Raw genomic sequence first — 27,298 nt, 5'->3', positions numbered from 1 at the left:
GGCGAACATTGATTGAAAATTGACTGTGTTCGGCTACTTGGAAACCATTTGCAGCCATTCACGGATTTTTCCCAAACAACGATGTAATTTCTATGGATAATAGTGCGCCATTCCTCTGGGCCGCAATTGTTCATGATGGGTTTGAAGAACATTCTGGATAATTCGAGAGAATGATTTCTCCACCCAGATCGCCCGACATGAATCCCATCCAACATTTATCGACATTTCAGTTCGTGCAAAACATCCAGCACCGACGACACTTTCGTTATTACGGACGGGCACAGAGGAAGCGTAACTCAGTTCTTCTTCAGGGTATTTCTAACGGCTTGTTGAGTCCATGCCACGTCGAGCTGCTGCACTACTCGGGACAAAAGAAGGTCCGATTCGGTATTATTACCTACCTCACGACTTTTGTCACCTCAGGGTACATTGCTGCATAGTCGTTAGATACTCTTATTATTCCCGTGTCTGGAGAGAAAATGTTTTGGGCGCTTCTGTCCTAACATCTATATCTACATCTGCATTTATACTCCACAAGCCACCCAACGGTGTGTGGCGGGAGGCACTTTACGTGCCACTGTTCGTTACCTCCCTTTCCTGTTCCATTCGCGTATGGTTCGCAGGAAGAACGACTGCCGGAAAGCCTTCGTGCGCCCTCGAATCTCTCTAATTTTACATTTGTGATCTCCTCGGGAGATATAAGTAGGGGGAAGCAATATATTCGATACCTCATCCAGAAACGCACCCTCTCTAAAACTGGACAGCAAGCTACCCCGCGATGCAGAGCGCCTCTCTTGCAGAGTCTGCCACTTGAGTTTGCTAAACATCTCCGTAACGCTATCACGCTTACCAAATAACCCTGTGACGAAACACGCCGCTCTTCTTTGGATCTTCTCTATCTCCTCTGTCAACCCGACCTAGTACAGATCCCACATTGATGAGCAATACTCAAGTATAGGTCGAACGAGTGTTTTGTAAGCCACCTCCTTTGTTGATGGACTACATTTTCTAAGGACTCTCCCAATGAATCTCAACCTGGCACCAAACTTACCTACAATTAATTTTATATGATCATTCCACTTCAAATCGTTCCGTACGCATACTCCCAGATATTTTACAGAAGTAACTGCTACCAGTGTTTGTTCCGCTATCATATACTCATACAAAAAGGATCCTTCTTTCTATGTATTCGCAATACATTACATTTGTCTATGTTAAGGGCCAGTTGCAACTCCCTGCACCAAGTGCCTATCCGCTGCAGAGCTTCCTGCATGTCGCTGCAATTTTCTAATGCTGCAACTTTTCTGTATACTAAAGCATCATCCGCGAAAACCCGCATGGAACTTCCGACATTATCTACTAGGTCATTTATACACTGAAAAGCAATGGTCCCATAACACTCCCCTGTGGCCCGCCAGGGGTTACTTCAACGTCTGTAGACGTCTCTCCGTTGAGAACAACATGCTGTGTTCTGTTTGCTATACGTGGTATCGACAAGTTTTAAATAACACTTCCAAAATCACCATGAAACGTGCTGATGATGTTGAACCGTTATATATTCACCCTTTAATTCGACACACTTTTCCAGATACCTTGAATGTAGAAGTCTGCATTGTGAGGTTTCAGGAATCGTTTGCATTTAGAGATTTCAGGAATCGTAGCACCTAGAAAATTACACCGTTTTCATGCAGACGCTTGCCACAAAATAGTTTCTTCATCCCGAAAATACAGAATCAGGGCCAGTTGGAGGAAAAATGGTTCAAATGGCTCTACGCACTATGGGACTTAACATCTGAGGTCATCCGTCTTCTAGACTTAGAATTGCTTAAACCTAACTAACCTAAGGACATCACCCACATCCATGCCCGAGGCAGGATTCGAACCGCTCGGCCACAGCGGCCGGCACCAGTTGGAGGAAATTTCTACACACAAGGGAGCTGTAATTTCGCACCCCCACCCACTCTCGGCCGCTTTTCACTCTCACAGTTTCATACGTGTCAGTTTTCGCTGGCATTTACGATACACGCTACATACCAAGTGGTTATAATTAAACTGAGAGCGTTCTGACTACTGCAGTGCGGGTTGTACACATCGCAGGGAATTGAAGCGTCGTAGACGCTTTAATTAATCAGTGCGCTCGCGACGGACGCTGAAAACATTTCCACTTTGTGCCACAAGGTGAAAATATGGCGCTGTAAGCAGTCAGAATGTGATGTTGGCGCATGACATGGGGAGGGACGATCAGACACACGATGACCGTCGTTCTGGCAGGTTTATTTGGGTATTTTCACAAGTTATAACACGCTTTCAATATGGTCTCTCTACCCACAAACATGCTGCATCCACAACGCGAAATGATCGACAGTTGCTTGTAACATATCAGGTGTGATCACAGCGACGTGTCGTCGTATGATTTCCTTCAGATCAGGAAGAGTACAGATACATCTGTGATGGACACGATCTTTCAGGTATCTCCACAACCAGAAGATACAGCAATTTAGATCAGAGGATCTGCAAGGACATCTTGAAATTGCCGAGAGATGATGCGATCGTTACCAAAGGATTTCCAAGTAAACCTTTCATCTGGCAAGCGACATGTCGTGTTGGCCCCTCTTGCATGAAAATAGTGGTGTGGTCACAGTTGCCTTCTTGCAATGCTGAAATAATGTGTTGCACAAGGAAGTCCTTATAATGTGCAAATGCCACTGTACACCTAACAGGCCCATGAGTTGTCATGTCCTCGAACAAAAACGGACCGAGAAAGGAGGAGCTTTTGAAATCACACAACACATCACATAAGCTGAGTGCAGTGAATGTTCCTGTACAACATGTGGCGAAGCAGAGCCCCATATGCGACAGTTCTGTGTGCTCATAGACCCGTGCAAAGGAAAGCGTGCGTCTTCTGTCCAAAGAATGTTCCCCTACCACACGTTATCTATTTTCATGCGTGCTAAAAAACGATGCACAGTGTAACGACGTGGTAACCTATCTTGGGACTTCATTTGCTGCACATTCTGAATCCTGCAGGGATTCCAGTGAAAAATACGAGGGTGAGTCAAATGAAAACCTTAAATTTGTAATAACAAATCAAAATTTCGTGCCGTTATCCTGTAAGTTGGTAAGCGTGCTACAAACAGCGTGCAGAATGGCCTGTTGGTGGCAGCATAGTGCACATGCACACATACCGTCGCAGTATGAGTATAAAGATGGCCGCCCCTCTTGCGACTTTCACCAGGGAAGAAAGCGTTCTGTTATTCGGTTTTTGCGTACTGAAGGTGTGAAACCTGTTGAAATTCATCGACGAATGACGGTTCAGTACGATGATGCATGTTTTTGGAAGATGTTTCTCGTCCAGGTCAGGCACAACGTGTTGTGACTCCACAGAACATTGCAGCAGTTGAAGCCATAGTGAAGGAAAACCGCCGAGGGACACTGAATGACATTGCAGCATGTTTACAGACTACTCATTGGTCAGCACACCACATTGTGCATGACGTGCTCCAGTTTCACAAAATGTCTGCAAGATGGGTGCCACGGCAGCTGACTCCTGAAATGAGAGAACGACGTGTTGATGCTTGTGAAGGACTTCTTCGGCTCTCTGAACGAGAAGGTGATGGCTTCCTTGCAAGAATCGTTACTAGGGACGAAAGCTGGGTTCACTTCCACCAACAGGAAACTAAGAGAGCGAGCAAGGAATGGCGCCATTCCTCATCACCAAAACCCAAGAAGTTTCGAACAGAACCATCAGCAGGGAAGGTTATACTGACTCTCTTTTGGGACGAAAAAGACGTCATTTTGGAGCATTACATGCCTAGAGGCACCACTGTCACCAGTGCATCATACACAGATCTCCTAAGAAATCATCTGCGGCCTGCAATGAAATCAAAGCGACGTGGATTGCTGTCAGCAGGTGTCCTTTTGCAGCACGCAACACGACAATGCAAGGCCCCACACTGCCCGTACAACAATTGCAACAATCACAGACCTTCATTTTGAGTGTCTTCCTCATCCACCGTACTCACCAGACCTTGCGCTAAGTGATTTCCATATGTTTGGGCCACTCAGAGACGCATTGGGAGGAAAGAAGTTCCGTTCTGATGAAGAGATACGCCACGCGGAGCATGAGTGGTTGCGCGGACTACCAAAAGAATTTTTTACTAAAGGAATTTATGCACTTTGTAAGTGCTGGAGGATGCGTGGGGGAGATTGTGTTGAAAAGTGATACAGCTTTATACCAGTTCTTCACAATAAATAATATTTAAAAATATTTAAGTTTTCATTTGACTCACACTCGTATGTCCCGAAGTGTTTTGAACTGTTCATCCAGAATATGACGCACATTGTGAGGGTGTGAGATTTTCCAAATGTTTTCCAGTCGAAGTTCTTGGAAAAGAGTCATTGCGTTGACTGAGGATGATATCGCGTATTACATTTGAATATAAATTGACAAGCTTTATTATCAGAAAATCTGTTCGTTTTTTATCCAGAAAAAACTGTCCAGAACTTAAAAGCTTAATTGCTATGTAAGAGGATTTATGAAGGAGCAAGTCTTGTTTAGTAAGTTCTATGTTGTGTCCGAGGTACTTCATGTGGGGTCTGTGGCATCCCAAGAGAGTTTTTAAGCTGTACTTGGCATCATGGCGTGCAAACTACTCTAAGGCGCCAAAGAATCTTTCGTGCGAACCGCTAACCATGGGGTCAGAGAACACCGATGATTTGAAGATTTTAACAGTTAATGTTCATACTGAAGTGCTTAATTTTTTTTTCGTTTTGGAGTCAAAGTTTGGAGTTCATTCAAAGAACTTGTACCTAGCTGAACACATTTTGTAATCAAAGACTCAACAGAAGTCTTCCTGCAAATCAGAGCTGATCAGTCCTGCTTTTTTGAAGTAGCTGAGCTCTTCTGCAGACATAAGATTAATTGTCAACGATTCTGTGGTTCGCAGACTTCTCGGAGCTGAATACCAGCAACAACGAAATTTATAAATTAATTGAACTGTCGCAATGTGCTGCAAGGCCGGCTATATCTAGCAGCAATTTCACCAGCATTTGCCATGGGAATAGGCTGCCTCTTAAGCCTGGTGTACCAACTAAATCACCTATTTCTCCAAATTTCTTGATCATATACCTCAGCCCATTTATTGACATCGGTCTCTCAACAGCTGTTTTTGTCGGCCATATTCCCGCAATGTAACGCTGCTATTGACGTCATTCCGATAAAACAACTTTACGGCAGTTCACAATCTTTCTTCTCAACAGCCTTCGCATTCCGTAAAAATATCAACCTATTTAATCCATTACACCAATAGTCATAACAAAAGAAATCAACGCACGTCACCAAGCGACAAACAACAGACTGACGTCAAAACATGAAACATTTCACATTCAAATTGTTTACAACGCCATATTTTCACCTGGTGGCAGAAAGTGAGACTATCGGTTTTTTCAACATATTCCACAAGAGCACCAATTAATGAACGTACTTGCAATGTTTCAGTACCCTGCAATGTATACAGTCCACACTGCAGCACTCGGAACACGGTCAGGTTAATTATAACCACCCGGTACAAACCACCCTCTCATCTCGGTGGTTCACAGCAGCTTGTGTCGCTTGAATGTTAAACCAGCCGTGCATGGAATACAGAGGGTTAGGTAAAACTTCATAGCTCAGAGAAGCAGAATGTGTGTGCTAAATGATCTGTGTTTCTCTTAGCCTATGTAACGGGACATTCTCCTCTAACATTTCTTTTCCTCAACAGTAGTTGCCGATACCCGTATTATTTTTCGAGTTTTGGACAGGTCAGTATTATCTCAGTTGCTTTTCTGAAAAATGTCATATATTTTTATACAGAATATGATATATTTCTAGCTAAAATTTATGAAAAGGAACTACTTTATAAATATTTTACTTTCGATGTTATAACTAATAAGTACTAGTTCTGAATGTACAGTTAAAATTATTTTTTAGAAATATTTGAAATTACGAATTATTTGCAGACTTAAAATTTCTATCATTAATTACGCAAATTAATAATGTAACCAAAACTAGTAGGAATTCATATGTTAAAAAAATTTGAAACCCTTTGCAATACCGTTATTTCCGCAGAGTGTGGGAGTCGTAAGCTTTCCTCTGATGAGATCGGACGTATTTTTGTATAATAGGTACGAATAACGTAATTTCAGCTTTGTTAACTCGAAAAATCAACATACTGTGTGATATACTAAAATGTGAGAAAGTGAGTGGAAAATATTTTTACGTAAAAAATTCTGCAACAACAATCTTTCAATTTATTTAGTTCAAACAAACCGTGAGGACCTGATGTTAGATTTTCAGCTTCAAGAATCAGACCCCTAGACAGGAAGAACTGGAGCCATCTCAACATGACAAGCTAAGTAAACTTGAAAGTTTATTGTTATCTTGGCTCCTATCAAATCTTCGTAAACGACTTACCTTATTAATTGCTTGGACTGGGCATTGGAAGAAGGAAGGAGGGGACAGATTACACCTCCTACAACATCAGAGTCTTAGTGATATACCCAGAGCTCGGACGTGGTGATAAGGCAGGTAAGTAAGTCATCCGGATTGGCCTGACACAGCCGCAGCATTTCTGCTGTTACCTCGACAGGGAAGTCGCGCAACCAAGCCAACAGCTGAATTATCACGTTCAAACTGTCGTGTGCGATGCTGAAAAATTATTCACGGTTGATTGTCAATTTTTCCAGCGTCGCCTCGACTGTGATACGCCGATATGCGGGCACCTGAGATTTTCATTCCAGCTGAGTTTCCCAGTTCACAGAGAGATGGCTTTCCACTTCGTTGTTGGACATCCAAAGTTCTGTGACTGCACTGGAAGCTTCTGCGTGCCCAACAGCTCGCTTCAGAAACGATGGCGAATCGTGCAGGTGGAGACAGGGACTGGGATTGAACTGTTGCAGGGTGCAGGCGTTGAAGAAAGAGGGTATCCTGCAAACTACGTTTCTCACTTGCTTACATACAGTATGTCGCTTACCACCACCGCCGTCAGCAGTGACAACTCAAAACAAGTAGAATAAAAATTCACTAAATAAACCGATAAATGCACTGTTAATGGTCCGATTACCTTCAAGTTTCACAGCAGAGCAGTCAGTACACAACAGAAAGCGCAATGGCTGTCGAAGAATGCCTGACGTAGGTGCCTAGAACAAGCCTAAACTTGACCGCCGTCAATCGTGACTCCAATTATAAACACCGTGAAATATGATGGTGCATTGTTGCCTTACACTTCATCAAACTCAGGACGGATTGTATGCTGATTACCGCATGATACTTCACTTTGTCAATGGGCGGAACCATCTGGTTTTCGCTTTGCCTGCGCGCTATGGTACTGTGCTGTACAAACATCATACAGACATGTACCTACAAGCAAAAACAAATTAATTACATGTATTTCTTTGTGACTCCACACATTTTAAGGCATTGTCTCGACCCCACATTTCACTTGAGTGAAACCATTATAAATCAGGAATTTGTTAGATTTTTGGCTAACAGGCTATTAAGGGAAAATATACGTATTTGTCAAATTGCACGCGAAATATACAGTACGAACGTATATCTTTACGAGTGGCGAATCCTCATCCATTACACAACCAAGGCTGCGCGGCACCGTACTAGTTACTTCGTGACAAACACAATAATTACCAGAGTTGTAGAATACCATTATTAAATCATTATTTAAATAAAAATAGCTCCGAACTTCGGTTTCTGTTGACAGTTTCATCAATTAAACGGCCTATAGGCATCATAAGAGTATTAAAGAGCAACTTCGCAACAAAATCTATAAATGAATATTTACTGTTGTGTTGGGTGTCTGTGTCATGTGTATGTCACCTCTCAGAAGTTAAATTTGTGTTCGAGATCAATGATCTAAGTCAGAAAAAATGCTCCTTCTATTGAGGCATTGTAAAGCGTCTTATACAACGAAGACAATAGTAGTTCAGCTTTGAGTTAGAGAGCGAGAAGAGCTCCTGTGAGTCATTTGAAAAATAAGGTGGTTGTGACCTTTGCCTTCTTTACAGTTTTAGCTTGTCACTGACCATAAAAGTAATATACCAGTAGTCGAGATCTTTGAACACCGTGGCAGTATATAATCAATTGCAGCTGAAAATCGCTACAATGAATCACTAAATGAAATATTTGAGTAGCCCAAATACAAAAGCCACTAACTGCGTAATATGTTTTTTATTAAAATTGAAATTTCTCCAGCTGTACTTAAGATTTTTTATTTACTTAGCTACTAGTTTCGGCGCTTAGTCAACGCCATCTTCAGGCCCGTACACTTGGCTAAAATCCATTATGTGTGACTTAGTCTAGTTACTGCCCGGCAGTAACTAAGCCTAACTGCCATCCATGTGGAGCACGTGTTGATCTCACCGCGGACTTCTAGACTGAGCCACACACAACTGATTTCAGCAAAGTGTACGGGCCTGAAGATGACGTTGACGCATCGCAGAAACTAGTAGCGAAGTAAATAAAAAATCTTAAGTACAGCTGGAGGAATTTCAAAAAAATGGCTCGGAGCACTATTGGACTTAACTTCTGAGGTCATCAGTACCCTAGAACTTAGAACTACTTAAACCTAACTAACCTAAGGACGTCCCACACATCCATGCCCGAGGCAGGATTCGAACCTGCGACCGTATCGGTCGCGCAGTTCCCGACTGTAGCGACTAGAACCGCTCGGCCAAGCCGGTCGGTCGGAGGAATTTCATTTTTAATAAAAATTATACCAGCTGTGTCCCACCTTCATCTAGTTTAAATGTGGATGTACGAAGAACTGCATAATAAGTGAAAGTGAGATAATCGCGATGAACTACTGAAGTTAGACTTCGTTTCTTTTTTAAAAATAAGTAAAAATTAATTGATTACAGGATGTTAATAACTAAAATCTCCAGTTATGATTTATACGTTAAAATCTTAAGCGAAATATTGACTTAACAGTTTTTGCACCAGATTTATGCAGCCAGCTGGTTTTACAAACGTATCGATCCAATTACGAAACAAACATTCCTTTGAAAACCCGCTGTTCTGTGATATGTTAAGAACGGCGGAAGGACGGAATTTTGCGAAAGTAGAAACAGATTACATTTTATTTCAAAGAGAAGTCTGAAAATTCTACAGAAATGGAATATAAAAATACGAAAGTGACATTATTTTATCAGGAAAAATTGTCTTATTTAACGTCAAAAAGGGAACAGAAATTAATGTTCAGCATTAGGTTTTTTTAAAAAAACGCACCATCGTGCTTTCGACATCACAAGATATTATAGAGAATAAAATAAGCTCCAGACTGCATTTTAGTAAAACATAGACAACATTTTAGAAAATGAAAAAAATGGCGAAAAGTTGCATTCTAGTTAAAACAGAGACCAAAAAAATCTAGAAAATGAAATTGCTTGCAAATTGCTTTTAAGTGACATCGACTCAAAATATCTTCGCCTTCTACCTCGTTCTGAGGGTTGGGAGCGGCAGCAGCTACTCAAGGAGTGTCTTCCCGCTCGTCCAACACCTTGGTGTAGAGTCTGAGTTTCCGGTGGTCGCCCAGTCATTACCAAAGCGGAGCTCCAAAAGCCTTTCGACAACTCCGAGTTTGGCTTCTTAAAGTTGTACACCTGCTGTGATTTGAGTTGGGCCTCTAGCTTTACTGAAATTTCTTCCTCTCTTCAGTATGCTCTTCCCCTCTCCAGCTTCAAAATTATAGAACGGCTCTCCACGAATTACAAAAATCTTTTTGTTTTTGCTTTTCACAAACACAATATTTTTTTTAGGTTTTTTCAAACTAGAAATACCAGTTACCAGTAACTTTCGCTGAGACTTCCACGTATTCTTTCCAATCTTGAACAGGAGATACATTCCTCAATGTGCTGCATGTATACAGATGAGTTTTCAACGACGTTCAAGTTGCGAAGTTGTCTTTCGATGTTACTAAAAAAGTGTCACTTCAAGAAAAATATAATAATTCCAATCCCAAAGAAAGCAGGTGTTGACAGATGTGAAAATTACCGACTATTAGTTTAATAAGCCACGGCTGCAAAATACTAACGCCAATTCATTATAGACTAATGGAAAAACTGGTAGAAGCCGACCTTGGGGAAGATCAGTTTGGATTCCGTAGAAATGTTGGAACACGTGAGGCAATACTGACCCTACGGCTTATCCTAGAAGCTAGATTAAGAAAAGGCAAACCTACGTTTCTAGCATTTGTAGACTTAGAGAAAGCTTTTGACAATGTTGACTCGAATACCCTCTTTCAAATTCTGAAGGTGGCAGGGGTGAAATACAGGGAGCGAAAGGCTATTTACTATTTGTACAGAAACCAGATGGCCGTTATAAGAGTCGAGGGACATGAAAGAGAAGCAGTGGTTGGGAAGGGAGTAAGACAGGGGTGTAGCCTCACACCAATGTTGTTCAATCTACATATTGAGCAAGCAGTAAAGGAAACAAAAGAAAAATTCGGAGTAGGTATTATAATCCATGGAGAAGAAATAAAAACTTTAAGGTTCGCCGATGACATTGTAATTCTGTCAGAGGCACCAAAGGACTTGGGAGAGCAGTTGAACGGAATGGATAGCGCCTTGAAAGGAGGATATAAGATGAACATCAAAAAAAGCAAAACGAGATAATGGAATGTAGTCGAATTAAGTCGGAAGATGCTGAGGGTATTAGATTAGGAAATGAGACACTTAAAGTAGTAAAGGAGTTTTGCTATTTGGAGAGCAAAATAACTGATGATGGTCGAAGTAGAGAGGATATAAAATGTAGACTGGCAATGGCAAGGAAAGGGTTTCTGAAGAAGAGAAATTTGTTAACATCGAGTATAGATTTAAGTGTCAGGAAGTCGTTTCTGAAAGTATTTGTATGGAGTGTAGCCATGTATGGAAATGAAACGTGGACGATAAATAGTTTAGACAAGAAGAGAATAGAAGCTTTTGAAATGTGGTGCTACAGAAGAATGCTGAAGATTAGATGGGTAGATCACATAACTGATGAGGAGGTATTTAATAGAATTGGGGAGAAGAGGAGCGTGTGGCACAACTTGACTAGAAGAAGGGATCGGTTGGTAGGACATGTTCTGAGACATCGAGGGATCACCAATTTAGTATTGGAGGGCAGCGTGGAGGGTAAAAATCGTAGAGGGAGACCAAGAGATGAATATACTAAGCAGATTCAGAAGGACGTAGGCTGCAGTAGGTTCTGGGAGATGAAAGAGCTTGCACAGGATAGAGTAGCATAGACAGCTTCATCAAACCAGTCTCAGGACTGAAGACCACAACAACAACAACAACAAAATGTCAGGTGAGATGAATGAGTGGCCCACTATTGGGAACCACAGTTCTATTTCTTCTAGATTGTCGGGAGATACGAGAAGAAACAAGTGATATAGCATGCTGATCATCGCCATATTTCTATTCAGACGCCCTCATCCATCAGGAAACAACCGAAGTTTTTTCGCTCCTTCGAAGTTTAAATGAGTTAGTCTGTGGTGAAACATCGACGCTATTTGGTTTATTCCTTTGGCATACTGATGTTCCAAGCAAATGCACTAAAACACCCAGTCAGCGTTCTGGGGGGACTTCGAGGAATCCTGGCAGAGTGGAAAGTTGTAAAGATACATTTGACGGTAATAATAGGATGCTTGGTCTGGAACTTCTGGTAGTACTGATTATTTTGACAATCGTAGCTGAGAGTTATTTCTGTGCTGGCGTAAGCTGTTGCCAGCACACCGGTCGGCAAAGATGTAATGCGAAGATCGATAGTAGGCGCTGAATCAAGCGTGCGTATCACGAGAGAGACCAAAGACACACCGAGAAGCAACAGGCCGCCAGCGCAATCTCGACAGCACGTATTTAGGCAGCCACCGCTGACCGGATGGCCTCATAAACTCACTTCGCCTACGACAGTGCAAAGCGACCAGATTTGTGACTATAGCGAGACTAAAGTTTGTAATAGCAAGAGTACCAATATTGTTTGCAACAGGGCTACTAATGATGAGCTTGTACCACAGAACATGGACTCTATTCAAGTTAAATAAATGTTCTTGTAAATAAAGAGCAGTAATAATCCACGTGTGGATATGTGTTGCAGAAGGAGGAAACTGGTCACCCACAACAAAATCCTCTGCCTTGCTTCCTTGCGGTGCAAGACTCTACAATTTGACCCTCGTTATTTTCTTTCAGCTTTGGTTAGACCACATCAGCTCTCATTTTTTGGAATTGAGGCTCGGTTTACAGGCTCTCCTTTCCGGCGCTTCCTTTTCCCTCTGCAGTACGATTTTCCACTAATGAGCATGTCGAGCAGGTATCAACGTGTCAACATGTGGGGCATCAAAGCCAGTACTGAAATCATGGCAAATACCTCTCCTGTAGTGATCGCGTTTGACAACGTTTTAGCCTTGTGTTCACAGTATACGGTTCACATATTCGTTATGCTCTCTTCACTGCTTATATAGAACCGTTGGGTGATGGTTTCTCACGAGTAGAGACGTTTTAAGGGGATGAACTTCTTAATGTGATTTTTCGCACACACTATTATCGCTTCATACAACGTGGTTCTTCTGTCACCTCATCTGCCCTCAGGGGGAGCTGCATCTTGGCCTAAGATTTTGTGGTAAAACCCGGTAACCCAAGTTTCCCTAACCTGTAAAAATTACAGAAAATCCGTTTTGCAAACAGCAACATTTTCGATCTCCTCGCCCCTCTTTTCCGGTAAAAATGGGTAGTGACAGTTCGTTTCCTTTTCTCCTCCTTGCCGGATCTTCTTTTAGACGACGTGGTAGACACGTTGAGTCATATAGTTGCTGTGACACTCTCGGGTTACTTTCTAGTAAAACGTTTGGTGTAATTTTCTTGCGTCTTGCATGGTAAGTTCGCTACATCTTAGTTTTCCGAAGCGATGTTTACGATCAGGCGTATTTGGGAAAGCCTTGGTTTCGCTTCTGAAACAAAGTACCCTGCTTAATTACATAGAAACAGTAAACGGTGACGAGGGGAGGGGGAGAAAGAGCAGAAACCACATCACGTGTCTTGAAAAGTAGGCAGAAGTCTGTAGATGCGGATAAAATAAAAGGGATAGTGAGGACGACGAGCTAAGTTAAAAAATGAAGTAGCATATATAAAAAGGCGTGATTAAACCACATGCCCGGTAGAAAATTTCATTTTTTCTGCCAACACCCGCGCACCACAGTGCTTGCTTAAAATCTTCCCCAACGGACAATTCCTGCGACACTGAAACTGGGAGCAATCTGGCAATAGTAGTAGTGTAGTGTGTTGCACAACTACACGTGGTCGCGCACACTCCTTTCTGCTTCCTGCGAGACCTGCTGCATTCAACACAACTTTTTTAAGCACTACACTCTTACATTGTTGCCAGATAGCTACCAGTTTCAGTTTTGCGGGAATTGTTCATTAAATTTGTCGATTGATCGGACTGCGCCACTGTGTAGAGGAGAGCACAGACCGTACCACGAATTTGTTGAGGTTAGGTCACAACAGTTAGTGTCAAGGTAGTTTCCATTGCATAACATTGCTTTAATGTGACTTTTTACGTTCTTGCCTTTCTGTTTTGGAAATATTTCTCTTCCACTGATCAGGATACCTCTTCCTTTTCCAGGAGGAACCGTCGCCTGCATATAAACCGTCCACAGAATCACCCATTTTCTTCAAAACTCTCATCCAAATGAGGCAACAAACACCCTGCTGATCAGGTGAACTTGGCTTACCGGCGAATATTTCGATCGAGAATGCTTGGGTAGCGAGAGCTTCCATCTTTGCGTACGCCATCGCTACAGCGCAATCAACCAAGCTCTGAATAAGAAAAATATCACTTCTAATCGTAACAAACTGAAAGGTTGTAGGCTGTTAACGAAGAAGTTCAGAGATATATGAGCGGCACGGAGAACTTAGTAACAAAACCCAGTACGTTGCCCTCGACGGCGAGTGTTCATCACAGACGAGGGTATCGTCAGGAGTGTCCCAGGGAAGTGAAATAGGATCGCTGTTGTTCTCTGTATACATAAATAGTTTGGCGTAGAGGCGTCGAAGTTGTGTGTGAATGGCAGCTAGCTCTAAATGTGGAGCCGGCCGGGGTGGCCGTGCGGTTCTAGGCGCTACAGTCTGGAACCGCGTGACCGCTACGGTCGCAGGTTCGAATCTTGCCTCGGGCATGGATGTGTGTGATATCCTTAGGTTAGTTACGTTTAAGTAGTTTTGAGTTATAGGGGACTGATGACCTTAGAAATTAAAAAGTCCCATAGTGCTCAGAGCCATTCTAAATGTGGAAAAATATGTTAGTGCGCGTGAGTAGGGAGATGAAATCTGTAATGTTCGGTTACAATATTACTAGCGTCTTGCTTGACACAGTCGTTTAAATATTCGGGCATAACGTTGCAAAACTATGTGGAATGGAACGAGAATGTCAGAACTGTGGTAGGAAAGGCGAATTATCGACTTCGCTTTATTGGGAGAATTTTAGGAAAGAGTGCAGCAAGTTGAAAAAGAGAGTGAGGGAGGGAGGGGGTTGGATATTTATACGTGCGTATGATAAACCCTATCCGTTTATAATTTCTCTTTTTCTTATCTCCTCTGAGTCACTGATCTCATTCGTGCTAACTCTGCAATACACGCGAGGTGCCTATTTGCTTCTACAATGCTCAAGTTCTAACAAATGTTCGTCAACCTGCAGTCTTCTGCCCTGTTTGTCCCCTGCGCAAAAATCAGCACCTAGGTCGCAGATCCGTTATCTTGAGGTTGTAAGAAACTCTTAGCGAGGAATTGATAATATGTGAATAATTGCATTTCCAGTTAATTTTTTATACCAATCGCTGTTTATTGTCAGTACACGAGACATTGCACAATTACATTTCACTTTAGAGTCACAAGTAATTTCCTTTCTTCAGCAAAAAATGAACTGAGTATTTCCTTAATTACACTCCTGGAAATTGAAATAAGAACACCGTGAATTCATTGTCCCAGGAAGGGGAAACTTTATTGACACATTCCTGGGGTCAGATACAGCACATGATCACACTTACAGAACCACAGGCACATAGACACGGGCAACAGAGCATGCACAATGTCGGCACTAGTACAGTGTATATCCACCTTTCGCAGCAATGCAGGCTGCTATTCACCCATGGAGACGATCGTAGAGATGCTGGATGTAGTCCTGTGGAACGGCTTACCATGCCATTTCCACCTGGCGCCTCAGTTGGACCAGCATTCGTGCTGGACGTGCAGACCGCGTGAGACGACGCTTCATCCAGTCCCAAACATGCTCAATGGGGGACAGATCCGGAGATCTTGCTGGCCAGGGTAGTTGACTTACACCTTCTAGAGCACGTTGGGTGGCACGGGATACATGCGGACGTGCATTGTCCTGTTGGAACAGCAAGTTCCCTTGCCGGTCTAGGAATGGTAGAACGATGGGTTCGATGACGGTTTGGATGTACCGTGCACTATTCAGTGTCCCCTCGACGATCACCAGTGGTGTACGGCCAGTGTAGGAGATCGCTCCCCACACCATGATGCCGGGTGTTGGCCCTGTGTGCCTCGGTCGTATGCAGTCCTGATTGTGGCGCTCACCTGCACGGCGCCAAACACGCATACAACCATCACTGGCACCAAGGCAGAAGCGACTCTCATCGCTGAAGACGACACGTCTCCATTCGTCCCTCCATTCACGCCTGTCGCGACACCACTGGAGGCGGGCTGCACGATGTTGGGGCGTGAGCGGAAGACGGCCTAACGGTGTGCGGGACCGTAGCCCAGCTTCATGGAGACGGTTGCGAATGGTCCTCGCCGACACCCCAGGAGCAACAGTGTCCCTAATTTGCTGGGAAGTGGCGGTGCGGTCCCCTACGGCACTGCGTAGGATCCTACGGTCTTGGCGTGCATCCGTGCGTCGCTGCGGTCCGGTCCCAGGTCGACGGGCACGTACACCTTCCGCCGACCACTGGCGACAACATCGGTGTACTGTGGAGACCTCACGCCCCACGTGTTGAGCAATTCGGCGGTACGTCCACCCGGGCTCCCGCATGCCCACTATACGCCCTCGCTCAAAGTCCGTCAACTGCACATACGATTCACGTCCACGCTGTCGCGGCATGCTACCAGTGTTAAAGACTGCGATGGAGCTCCGTATGCCACGGCAAACTGGCTGACACTGACGGCGGCGGTGCACAAATGCTGCGCAGCTAGCGCCATTCGACGGCCAACACCGCGGTTCCTGGTGTGTCCGCTGTGCCGTGCGTGTGATCATTGCTTGTACAGCCCTCTCGCAGTGTCCGGAGCAAGTATGGTGGGTCTGACACACCGGTGTCAATGCGTTCTTTTTTCCATTTCGAGGAGTGTATTATCACACAGCTCTCAACTACATGTCCATATAACCATACATTGCTAATAAAGTCGGACCCTGATTCCGACCGCGGCAGATAATATGTGTGTCCTCTGACACTGCCGAATCAGCTATGTTTTACAAAGTAGACATTGATAATTAAGTTTTAACTAATGCCAACCGCAGCAGACAACATGCCTGTCTTCTGAGACTGCCGAACCACCTCTGATCTTACAGCCGAACCACTTCGTCCGCCATCCAAATTAGGCGCTATCCTATGGTCGCAGAAGTGTTTCGTCTGGTTTTTCATTTAGCAGTTGTTTATTATTCTCCTGGTTACTAATACTTGTGAAATAACGGAATGATAGCACGCTATTGAGCGATGCTTTAATTTGAAGTGCAAGTACATAGGCTGTTTAATTTTGGCCCGCAACTTCGAATGCAGCAGCCGATTGTGGAGAAGGACCATATTTAAGGCGGTCTTTCTCACAATCCCCATGCGGAGTAAACCATCTGTTATCGGTACCTCACACCACATTACGTCATCTTCCCATTTCTGCCTTCTCAGCTGCTCTAAGAAGGCCTTCTCATATCTGAATATCATGGCTGCAAAGCCAGAAATATTGTAAGAGTGGTTCACCTATAAAGGAGACCGTATGTAGGACGCTTCTGCGACCTATTTTTGAGTACTGCTCGAGTGTTTGGGACCTTACCAGGTCGGATGGAAGGAAAACATCGAAGTAATTCAGAGGCGGGCTGCTACATTTGTTACCGGTAGGTTCGAACAACTCGTAAGTGCGACGGAGATCGTTTTGGGACTCAAATGGGAATCGCTGGCGGGAAGGCGATGTTCTTTTCGACAAATACTATTGCGAAAAGCTAGGGAACCGGCTTTTGTAGCTGACTGCAGAACGATCCTGCTGCCGTCAACATACATTGCGCTTCAGGTGCACGAAGATAAAACTCGAGAAATTAGAACTCATACGATGACATACAGGAAGCCAGTTTTTTTAAAAAAATGGCTCTGAGCACTATGGGACTTAACATCTGAGGTCGTCAGTCCCCTAGAAATTAGAACTCCTTTAACCTAACTAACCTAAGGACATCACACACATCCATGCCAGCGGCAGGATTCGAACCTGCGACCGTAGCGGTCGCGCGGTTCCAGACTGAAGCGCTTAGAACCGCGCGGCCACAGCGGCCGGCAGTCGGTTTTCCCTCGCTCTATTTGGGAGTGGAACAGGAAACGAAATGAATAGTAGTGGTACCGGATACTATCCTCCACGCACATTATGGTGGCTTACGGAGTATCTATGCAGAAGCACATGTACATATAGAGGTAGAAAGGTAGCTTTGAATGTCTAGATTCGTAAGTCTGACGTCAACTGGGTTGCTTTGCTTCCAGACATGGCACAGCGATTGCCATGCCTGTTGAACTTGGCGGGTTTTGCAAACACTGGACATTTGGCGGGCTTTGCAACGGAAGACAACGTGCAGTTGACGGCGTTTGCTGGATTTTAGCTGGATCATGTGCAATGTGCACATGCGATCATGATTGCACATTTAGGAGATTTTTTTTTGTCAGTGTGTCTGACATACTTGTCCTAACCTCGGGGTTTTGGATGCACTTGACGATTCTTAAGGAGTTTTGTGTTTTTCGGAAGTGCTTCCTTGACTCAATCAATGTGTTCTGATACCAGCGACTTTCCATGTTTCTCCAAGGATATTCGGGTCCTCAATATTTCACATCTTAATTATTTTGTTTTGAAGCACTGTACAAAATACTGCTCCAAATGAACTTCTTACGTCACTTATTCTGCTTGTTGCATACCTGGAAGCTGCTGGGGTACTCCTGATCAAGTGCGTTCACCGATCGTCTCATGCGAGCTGACTCGAGCAGTGAGCAACCGGCCGGCGCACTGTGAGTAATGGAAATGGAAGAAGTGTGGGGAAGGCGGGGAGGGGGGGGGGAGGAGGATAGGAGGAATCGGAACAAGGCAGCTCTGCACGAGAAACTGTTGTCAGCTGAGTCTATTGTACGGCCGCTCACATTAGTTCTGCAGTGATGTATCGCTTCACGGTGGCTAATTAATGCTTTCCGTGAAGGATTTATTTCCTAGGACTGTTGCATTGATGAGAAATGACAACGAAATGGAAATTTTATTTCTTTTAATTGATGAAGGGAAGTACATGGGCAGCTAAGTATGGAATAAGAGATTTCTTATGACTGACACAGCCTTATGATGAAGTTTAAATTGACTACTTTATTTACACATTAGAAACACTGGATGTCAATAAAAACTACTCATTTTGCTTTTCACTACAGCAACAGTGTCTGGTACCACTTTATGAGCTTTACTAATTCGAAGATAAGCTTGTAAATGAAATTCTGTCAATGTGCTTCTATGGGTGCGTTTCTTCCTCTTCATTGCGAAAAATACCTGTGCGCATAACTTTGTAAGTCCAAAAACTGGCATAATCATAGCTGTGAAGTTGTGAAGATTTGTGCCGAAGAACATTTTTATACAAATCTACAACACTTGCTTCATAAGAGAACTCAAAAATTGCAAATTTATGGTAAGGTCTTATGGGACCAAACTGCTGAGGTCTTCACTCCCTGAGCTTACGCACTACTTAATCTAACTTAAACTACCTTACGCTAGGGACAACGCTCACACACATGCCAGAGGGAGGACTCGAACCTTCGCCAAGGGGGCTGCGCGTACCGCGACAAGGCGCCTAACACCACGCGGCTACCCCGCCCGGCAAGAGAAGTCAGAGCTCGCACAGATAGATTTCAGCGTTCGACAGTGGAACGGTAGAGAAGTGGCTTAAAGGTGGTTCGATGAACCTTGTGCCACGCACTAAGTGCGAACTGCAGAGTCATCATGCAGATGTAGATCAGGCAACTACCTGTCACACTGCAGGTCTGTAAGTTCCAACTGTAGCATTTCAGTGAATCCAGCACTGCCATTTTATAAACTACTGATTCTGGTGTGTCTGACCTTGGCCTTCGTGGTCCTAAATAAGATATAATGCTATATTTCACTGATTTTGAAAGAGCTGCTCTACACTTTAAGTACTGAGACATCAAGTAAATAATGCTTGCGCTTAAGGCTGCGGCCAACGTAATGCGCGATCGTTCAAGTGAAGATCGCGCGAAGTTTGCGTTTCCCTGCTCTGCCATGAGAAGTATGTCCTCCCACCCTCTAACGAACTTGTGACGTCAGATTAGTCGACTTGGTCGCCATACTTCGTGAACGCTTGTCCCCTTGTAGGACCCATGGGAAATCAATATGTCAGTGAATACGTACCTACTACAGCCCCTAATTTCGTGATGTGCTGTGGACGCATTCAAACGCCCAGTTTAGAATTACAGGGTGATTCAAAAAGAATACCACAACTTTAGGAATTTAAAACTCTGCAACGACAAAAGGCAGAGCTAAGCACTATCTGTCGGCGAATTAAGGGAGCTATAAAGTTTCATTTAGTTGTACATTTGTTCGCTTGAGGCGCTGTTGACTAGGCGTCAGCGTCAGTTGATGCTAAGATGGCGACCGCTCAACAGGAAGCTTTTTGTGTTATTGAGTACGGCAGAAGTGAATCGACGACAGTTGTTCAGCGTGCATTTCGAACGAAGTATGGTGTTAAACCTCCTGATAGGTGGAGTATTAAACGTTGGTATAAACAGTTTACAGGGAATGGGTGTTTGTGCAAAGGGAAAAGTTCTGGACGGCCGAGAACGAGTGATGAAAATGTAGCACGCATCCAGCAAGCATTTGTTCGCAGCCCAGGAAAATTGACTCGCAGAGCTAGCAGAGAGCTGCAAATTCCACAATCAACTGGATGGAGCGCCACCACATTGGCACTTATCTGTCCGTAACTACCCGAGGCGATGGATCGGCCGCCAGGCAGCCCGTGACAGAGCACTTCATCACTGGCCTCCAAGAAGCCCTGATCTTACCCCCTGCGATTTTTTCTTATGGGGATATGTTAAGGATATGGTGTTTCGGCCACCTCTCCCAGCCACCATTGATGATTTGAAACGAGAAATAACAGCAGCTATCCAAACTGTTACGCCTGATATGCTACGGAGAGTGTGGAACGAGTTGCAGTATCGGGTTAATATTGCTCGAGTGTCTGGAGGGGGCCATATTGAACATCTCTGAACTTGTTTTTGAGTGAAAAAAAAACCTTTTTAAATACTCTTTGTAATGATGTATAACAGAAGGTTATATTATGTTTCTTTCATTAAATACACATTTTTAAAGTTGTGGTATTCTTTTTGAATCACCCTGTATTAAGCTCGTGTGAAATAATTACGTGCTCCCCACCGGAGAGGCCGCTATCCCTCTAAAACCTGCAGAGTACCGTAGTGTGTCGTACGCACCACGGTTTGCCTTCTTACTTCAAATGGTTCAAATGGCTCTGAGCGCTATGGGTCTTAACTTCTGAGGTCATCAGTCCCCTAGAACTTAGAACTAGTTAAACATAACTAACCTAAGGACATCACACACATCCACGCCCGAGGCAGGGTTCGAACCTGCGACCGTAGCGGTCGCGCGGTTCTAGACCGTAGCGCCTAGAACCGCTCGACCACTCCGGCCGGCTTCGCCTTCTTAGTGGGCCTCACTGTGCTACTTAATGTCGTGTGGCAACCCATTTTACCGCATGCGCTGCGCTCATTACCGATCAGGCTAGCGAGCGTGATCGCTTGTGCTCACCTAGTCATCTCGTGAGCAGAACTCTGAACTACTCCAACTGATATTCGAAGCTGATGGGCTGGTAGTTGGTGTAACTGCCAGTCTGCATTCCCTTTGTTAGAAGGAAAGGACTATACACTGTTCTGTAGTGTCTTTACTGTGCCCAGTGCACCTGCTTTCAGATGCATCACCTCCATAATCTTCAAACTTGCTAAATTTAGTAATTCGCGATGCCTCAACATCAGTCAATGATCTAATGGCCATGGTGTCACGATTCACACTGATGAGATAATTTCAAATTACTGAGTGGCTCGGGACGATTTCTTGGAAAAAAGCCAAAACAATATTTCTGTAAAGGCAGAGACTTTGTTACCTGTGCAGAGTAATGTAGTATATCACGTAACAGCATGCCATAAAATTCGAGCGCGTGGAGTGGCCGCGCAGTTTCAGGCGCCCTGTCACGGACTGCGCCACCCCCCCCCCCCCCCCTTTCCACCGCCGGAGGTTCGAGTCCTCCCACGGACATGGGTGTGCGTGGTGTCATTAGCGGAAGTTAGTTTAAGTAGTGTGCAAGTCTACGGATCGATGACCGCAGCTGTTTGGTCCCTTAGGAATTCACACACATTTCAACAACAGATAAAATTCGTTTAAAATACATTACGAGTGTGCTCGACGAGGCAGAGACAGCTATGCTTTGAGCGACTTCCATCCAGAGAAACTATGAGGGCGTGGTGAAATGTAATGCCTTCGGATTTTTTTATCCTGTTCTCACCATCGGTTGAGGTATTACACGTCATGCACATTACTTGATCGAGTTTCCCGCCTCGCTAACACAAGTTGCAACCGTGTGCCATTAGAGGGTGACGAACTGTAGCGTGCAACACGTCAGAGTGTAACTTAATTATGCCGGTAAGTGTGAAACAGCGTGCTGTGATCAGTAAGAAAACTGAAAGCATGAATTCTCAGACATCGTCCACACATGGAGCACTCTCTCCTTGGGCTAGGCAATGCGAGACTACACACGAACGCTGGCCACATCTGCAACAATCCGTCGCCTTGGGTTGACTGTCTTTGATCATCTTCCGTCCAAGGCCGACTCGATTCCATCCGATTTTCTCCTGTTTCTAGAACTTCATTGAGACGATGATGAAGCAAAGGTGAACCCGGGCTCCGTCAACAAGTCAAATGTTCTACAAGGGCGGTATCAACAGACTGGTTACTCCTTGGCAGAAACGTGTTTGTCGCGGGGGTGACTACGTTGAGGACATGAAGAATAAAAACGTAGAATTTTAATCAAGTTTGTTTCATTTGAACAGTTTTAATAGTTTTCACATAAAAATGTCTCAAATTGCTCTGAGCACTATGGCACTTAACATCTGAGGTCATCAGTCCCCTAGAACTTAAAACTACTTGAACCTAACTAACCTAAGAACATCACACACATCCATGCCCGAGGCGGGATTCTAACCTGGGACCGTAGCGGTAGCGCGGATGCAGACTGTAGCGCCTAGAACCACTTGGCCATCCCGGCCAGTCACATAAAAAATTTGGAGGTATTACTTCTCAGCATTCTGCAAGAAACCCCACTTGTAATATACCTCCATGAACGTCTCATTGTAGCCAGAGTGTTTGTGGAGGACAGGCCAAGCTTTTTCATACGAGTTTTGCGCAGATTAAGACACTCACCCTTGGACTGCCTTAGTCAGTCGTCGTGTAGGATTCTTTCTACCTGTTTTGCTGAGAAGCTCTCGAAGTTTATGTCCCTCGCAGAAGCAGTATCAGCGCCGTCATGTTCTCTCTGTAAAGTGCAGTTCTACTTCCTGTGATTCTGTGTGATGTATCGGTAAGCTATATTATCGGGTATAACGGTCAAATCGGGTTCCATTATAATGTGCTTATTTACTAAACGCCATAAACTGATAATTAATATCTAATTAAAAACTACCATTTCCTGGGAGCACTGTCTTACGCTAGAACAAGATCGGAAGGCCTCCTTGTCGGCAGCTGATGACTATGGGGTATAGCCTGTACTTCACACTTACGCTCGTGGTATTTCGTAGCCAATTTTCGTTGGCTTAAACATTATTCCTTTGTTTATTAAGATGATGGATTTCTAGTGTTGTAATATTGTTGTAAGAAAGTACTTGTGATCTGTAGGCATCTCCTAATATCTGGTTTGGGAAAAACGACAAGCCAATATTTATCAAGCAAGATTACTAGCTCCGTGCCAGAATAACTGTGCTTTCCCTATGTACTTCGCTGCTACGAAACGAGCGCTCTAATCTCTAGCCATAGCGCCTCATACCTGCGTCCACTGCTCCGTATGGTCCACCGGCTCCTTCAGCCAGCATGGTCACTCCCGACTTTCTCACTCTCTGAATGCTGCAAGATACCTACAGACGCGATGCAAAATGATAAAACTGGAAAATAAGGAAATAAAATACTGCATGAGCAAAGGGAGTACTTTCCAACGCCCTCCTATGTTAATCTATCCGTGTACGGACTCCGTATTACTTTTTCAGCCACTTTTTTTTAAATTTCTGAAACCAATTAGCAAGTAAAACGGCATTAACTTTCTCAGAATGAGATTTTCACTCTGCAGCGGAGTGTGCACTGATATGAAACTTCCTGGCAGATTAAAACTGTGTGCCGGACCCAGACTCGAACTCGGGACCTTTGCCTTTTGCTGGCAAGCGCTCTACCAACTGAGCTACCCAAGCACGACTCACCCCCCGTCCTCGCAGCTTTATTTCTGCCAGTACCTCGTCTCCCACCTTCCAAACTTTATAGAAGCTCTCCTGCGAACCTTGCAGAACTAGCACTCCTGAAAGAAAGGATATTGCGGAGACATGGCTTAGCCACAGCCTGGGGGATGTTTCCAGAATGAGATTTTCACTCTGCAGCGGAGTGTGCGCTGATATGAAACTTCCTGGCAGATTAAAACTGTGTGCCCGACCCAGACTCGAACTTGGGACCTTTGCCTGTTGCTAAGCCATGTCTCCGCAATATCCTTTCTTTCAGGAGTGCTAGTTCTGCAAGGTTCGCAGGAGAACTTCTGTAAAGTTTGGAAGGTGGGAGACGAGGTACTGGCAGAAGTAAAGCTGCGAGGACGGAGGGTGAGTCGTGCTTGGGTAGCTCAGTTGGTAGAGCACTTGCCCACGAAAGGCAAAGGTCTCGAATTCGAGTCTCGGTCCATCACACAGTTTTAATCTGCCAGGAAGTTTCGTTAACTTGCTCACTTCAGTCGCTCAAAAAATTTCCTGCATACGAGTTCTTAGTATGAAACCTTCTCCAACACTTATTAAGTAAATTAACGCAAAATAAGGAGGGCACATGATTATTTAATGAGCCTTCAGCCCTATTGTGGCTGCTATTTACAGTTTGTCGTGCCTCTCGTTCTTTGGGTGTCTTTAGTTAATAAGGATAATTACCTATACTTTAGCAGCACATTCTAGAACTTGCATTTCTATTAACGCTTCCATTGCATATGCATCAGTAAAGCAGCGCAGTACACAGTAGTAAGCTGTAGCGATAAAAATCGTAATTAGCGTAACGTATAACAAAAAGCTGAAAAGTATTTGACATTACAGTAATAATACGAGAAGCGTTGAATATTCAGTGCAGCACATTTATCTTCTTGGTCAGTTTCGGTTTAACAAATGGAAATTTGTTGTGGGACATCGTGGAATATTCCCGCTTTAGCCCCTATAGTTTCATGAAGTTACAATAGGTTGAAACGTCTCTGTGAAGTCGTTTCATAAGACGCTTATCGAATTCGGTACAACTTATTCACTTTACTACCTGATTTTAGCTCAATTCATGAACTCTCCCAGCACGACTGAGCACTCAAATAAGGCCTATTGAATATTATATGTGTGTTTTAATGTGGGGTATCGGTTTTGTTTTGTGGAAAACGCTGAGTTGGTCATGTCTGCTGGGAGCAGACGATGTTGCTTCTCGTTCGAAGGAGAGCACAAGATGACAAATTTAGGTTTCCAATGCCTGAACAGAGAGGTTTACCCATCTCAGTCGAAGGTTGTTTTTGTGTGTGAGGTTGGTGACAGACGGCTAACCCTCTGGTAGCTTCCGCTGCACGGGGACCTAGGTAATCTCGAAAGAGAAAGCGGCACTCTTCGGTGAACGCATGGTGAGTACGGATCGTGGCTCTTAAGAGGGGTTTCAGGTGATAGGAAGTAGGGTGAGCTAGGACTTCGTTATGTTTAACTGTTGAAATACTTAAGAACTTCAGCTTAACTGAAGCGTGTGAAGCGAGTTATTTTTCCGAATGTGCCATAATTATATTCCTTTAAATAGGCGATTTTTGGATGTTTGAGTTAAAAGTGTGGAAGTTACTTTGTTCATTTTGAACAACGATGAAGCAGAATTTCAAACGGTAAATCAGATTAGGAAAAGCTGGTTAGGATCACTTCAACCGTACGTGAGTGTAATACTGTGTCGAAGCGAGTATGATTTTTAATGATTTTTAATCTTAAATTTTGTGGAAGCTGCTTTTGTCTTTGTGTGTCGATTTTGTGCCACGCATTTGGTAATCAATGACACTTCTGGTCCACCACGGCACCACAATAGGCTTTATGTTAACAGTTTGCTTGTTTGATGAGCTATAATTTCGGCCATAGTATCTGTACTTTCGTGCGCTTTCTACAAAGCAGCACAACAGTTTGATTCGGAATGCACCACGTGCTGTAGTTCGGCCGTTTGCAAGCAGCAGTCGCAGTTAGTATGTTGAAGAATTATCGCACAACCTCGTGCATTGGTTAAACCTCTGTCCAGAATAGTGCATGCATAGAATCGTAATGCGAATCTCACTGAGATATTTTTATGGTATGAAGGCAAAGGAGATGATAGTATCATTGTCTCCCACCCCTGTTTTCTGTGTTTCTTCTTGCTGTAGTTAAATTGTGCTCTGTTACATCCTCACGTAATTCTTACTTCAATAATTCTAGTCAGTCACCAGTTATGTGTAGTTAGGATGTGCAACCAACTACTTAGATACAATAAATAATCTACGTGAAAGGTAAATTCTGTGGTGTTGATCTAACCCACTTACTCCGATTTCCAATCCTGAATTAATCAAGTTGTTTCACGCACGACATGGAGTGCTATTTATGTGGCTACTTAAAGAAATTTGCATAGTTGTAATTAAATTATTAATGTAATTAAACTAACAATTTTCCAGCTCCGTTTTTTTTTAAATGGTTAGGAAGGGCTTGGGCTGGTGGCGACACTGAATTTCCGAATTTTTATCATTATTTGTGTGAGAGAAGCAGCTCTAAATGCGAGATAACGTATATGGGTCGATGAGAAACGTCGTAAAGATAGTAACACGTTACAAGGTGTCGGCGCTATGCGCAACCTTCAAAATGGCGTGTGTAACGGAGGTGGGTTCCAAGCAGATGGCTATCACTGAGTTTCTTTTGGAGGAAAACCAGAGCATCGCAGATATTCATAAGCACTTGCAGAGTGTCTAGGGAGATCTGGCAGCGAACAAAAGCAAGGTGAGTCGTTGGGCGAGGCGTCTGTCATGCTGCAAACGCTATGAAATTGAAGGAACGATTTCAGCGTCTTCGCTGCCTCAAAAATGCAAACGAACTTCTTCTCCATGACAACATAATGCCTCACACAAATCTGCGCACCCGAGACCAGCTCACAAACCTTCATTGACCAGTTCTTCCTCATCCATCCTCCAGCCCGTATCTCGCACTTTTGACTTCCATCTGTATGGCCCAATGAAGGACGTACTCCACGGGAAGCAGTACGTGGACGATGGGAAGATTATTAATGCAGCAAGACGTGTTGGCTCCGATATTAACCAGTAGAGTGGTATCATGCGGGCATACAGGCCGCCGCACTGAACGGGAGATACGTTGCAAAAGAGGATTTTGTAGCCAAAAGAGAGTAATGAATAAAACCAACATGCTTCCAGAAAAAAAACTGTTGAATAATTGAACGCCCTTCATATTTGTGTCGGATCATTATGACTCGAGCGTTACGTTTATGAATAAACTATTTAAAATTTATTAATTCTCGAGTGGGACCGCGTGTGTATAAAGAGCACCAACCACAAGTTACATTTTCTTGTACCGTTCCATTGTTGTTTTAAAATAGCGAGCTCAGACCTATTCCTTCATTATTACTTCAGCTAACACAGTGCTAAATTTTGCTGTCGTACGTCCAAGTGAGCAGCAATAATATAAAATAAACAGCGAGT

The sequence above is a fragment of the Schistocerca americana genome, chromosome 5 (assembly GCF_021461395.2).
Source record: "Schistocerca americana isolate TAMUIC-IGC-003095 chromosome 5, iqSchAmer2.1, whole genome shotgun sequence".
NCBI lineage: Eukaryota > Metazoa > Arthropoda > Insecta > Orthoptera > Acrididae > Schistocerca > Schistocerca americana.
Note: the sequence above shows the minus strand (reverse complement) of the source record.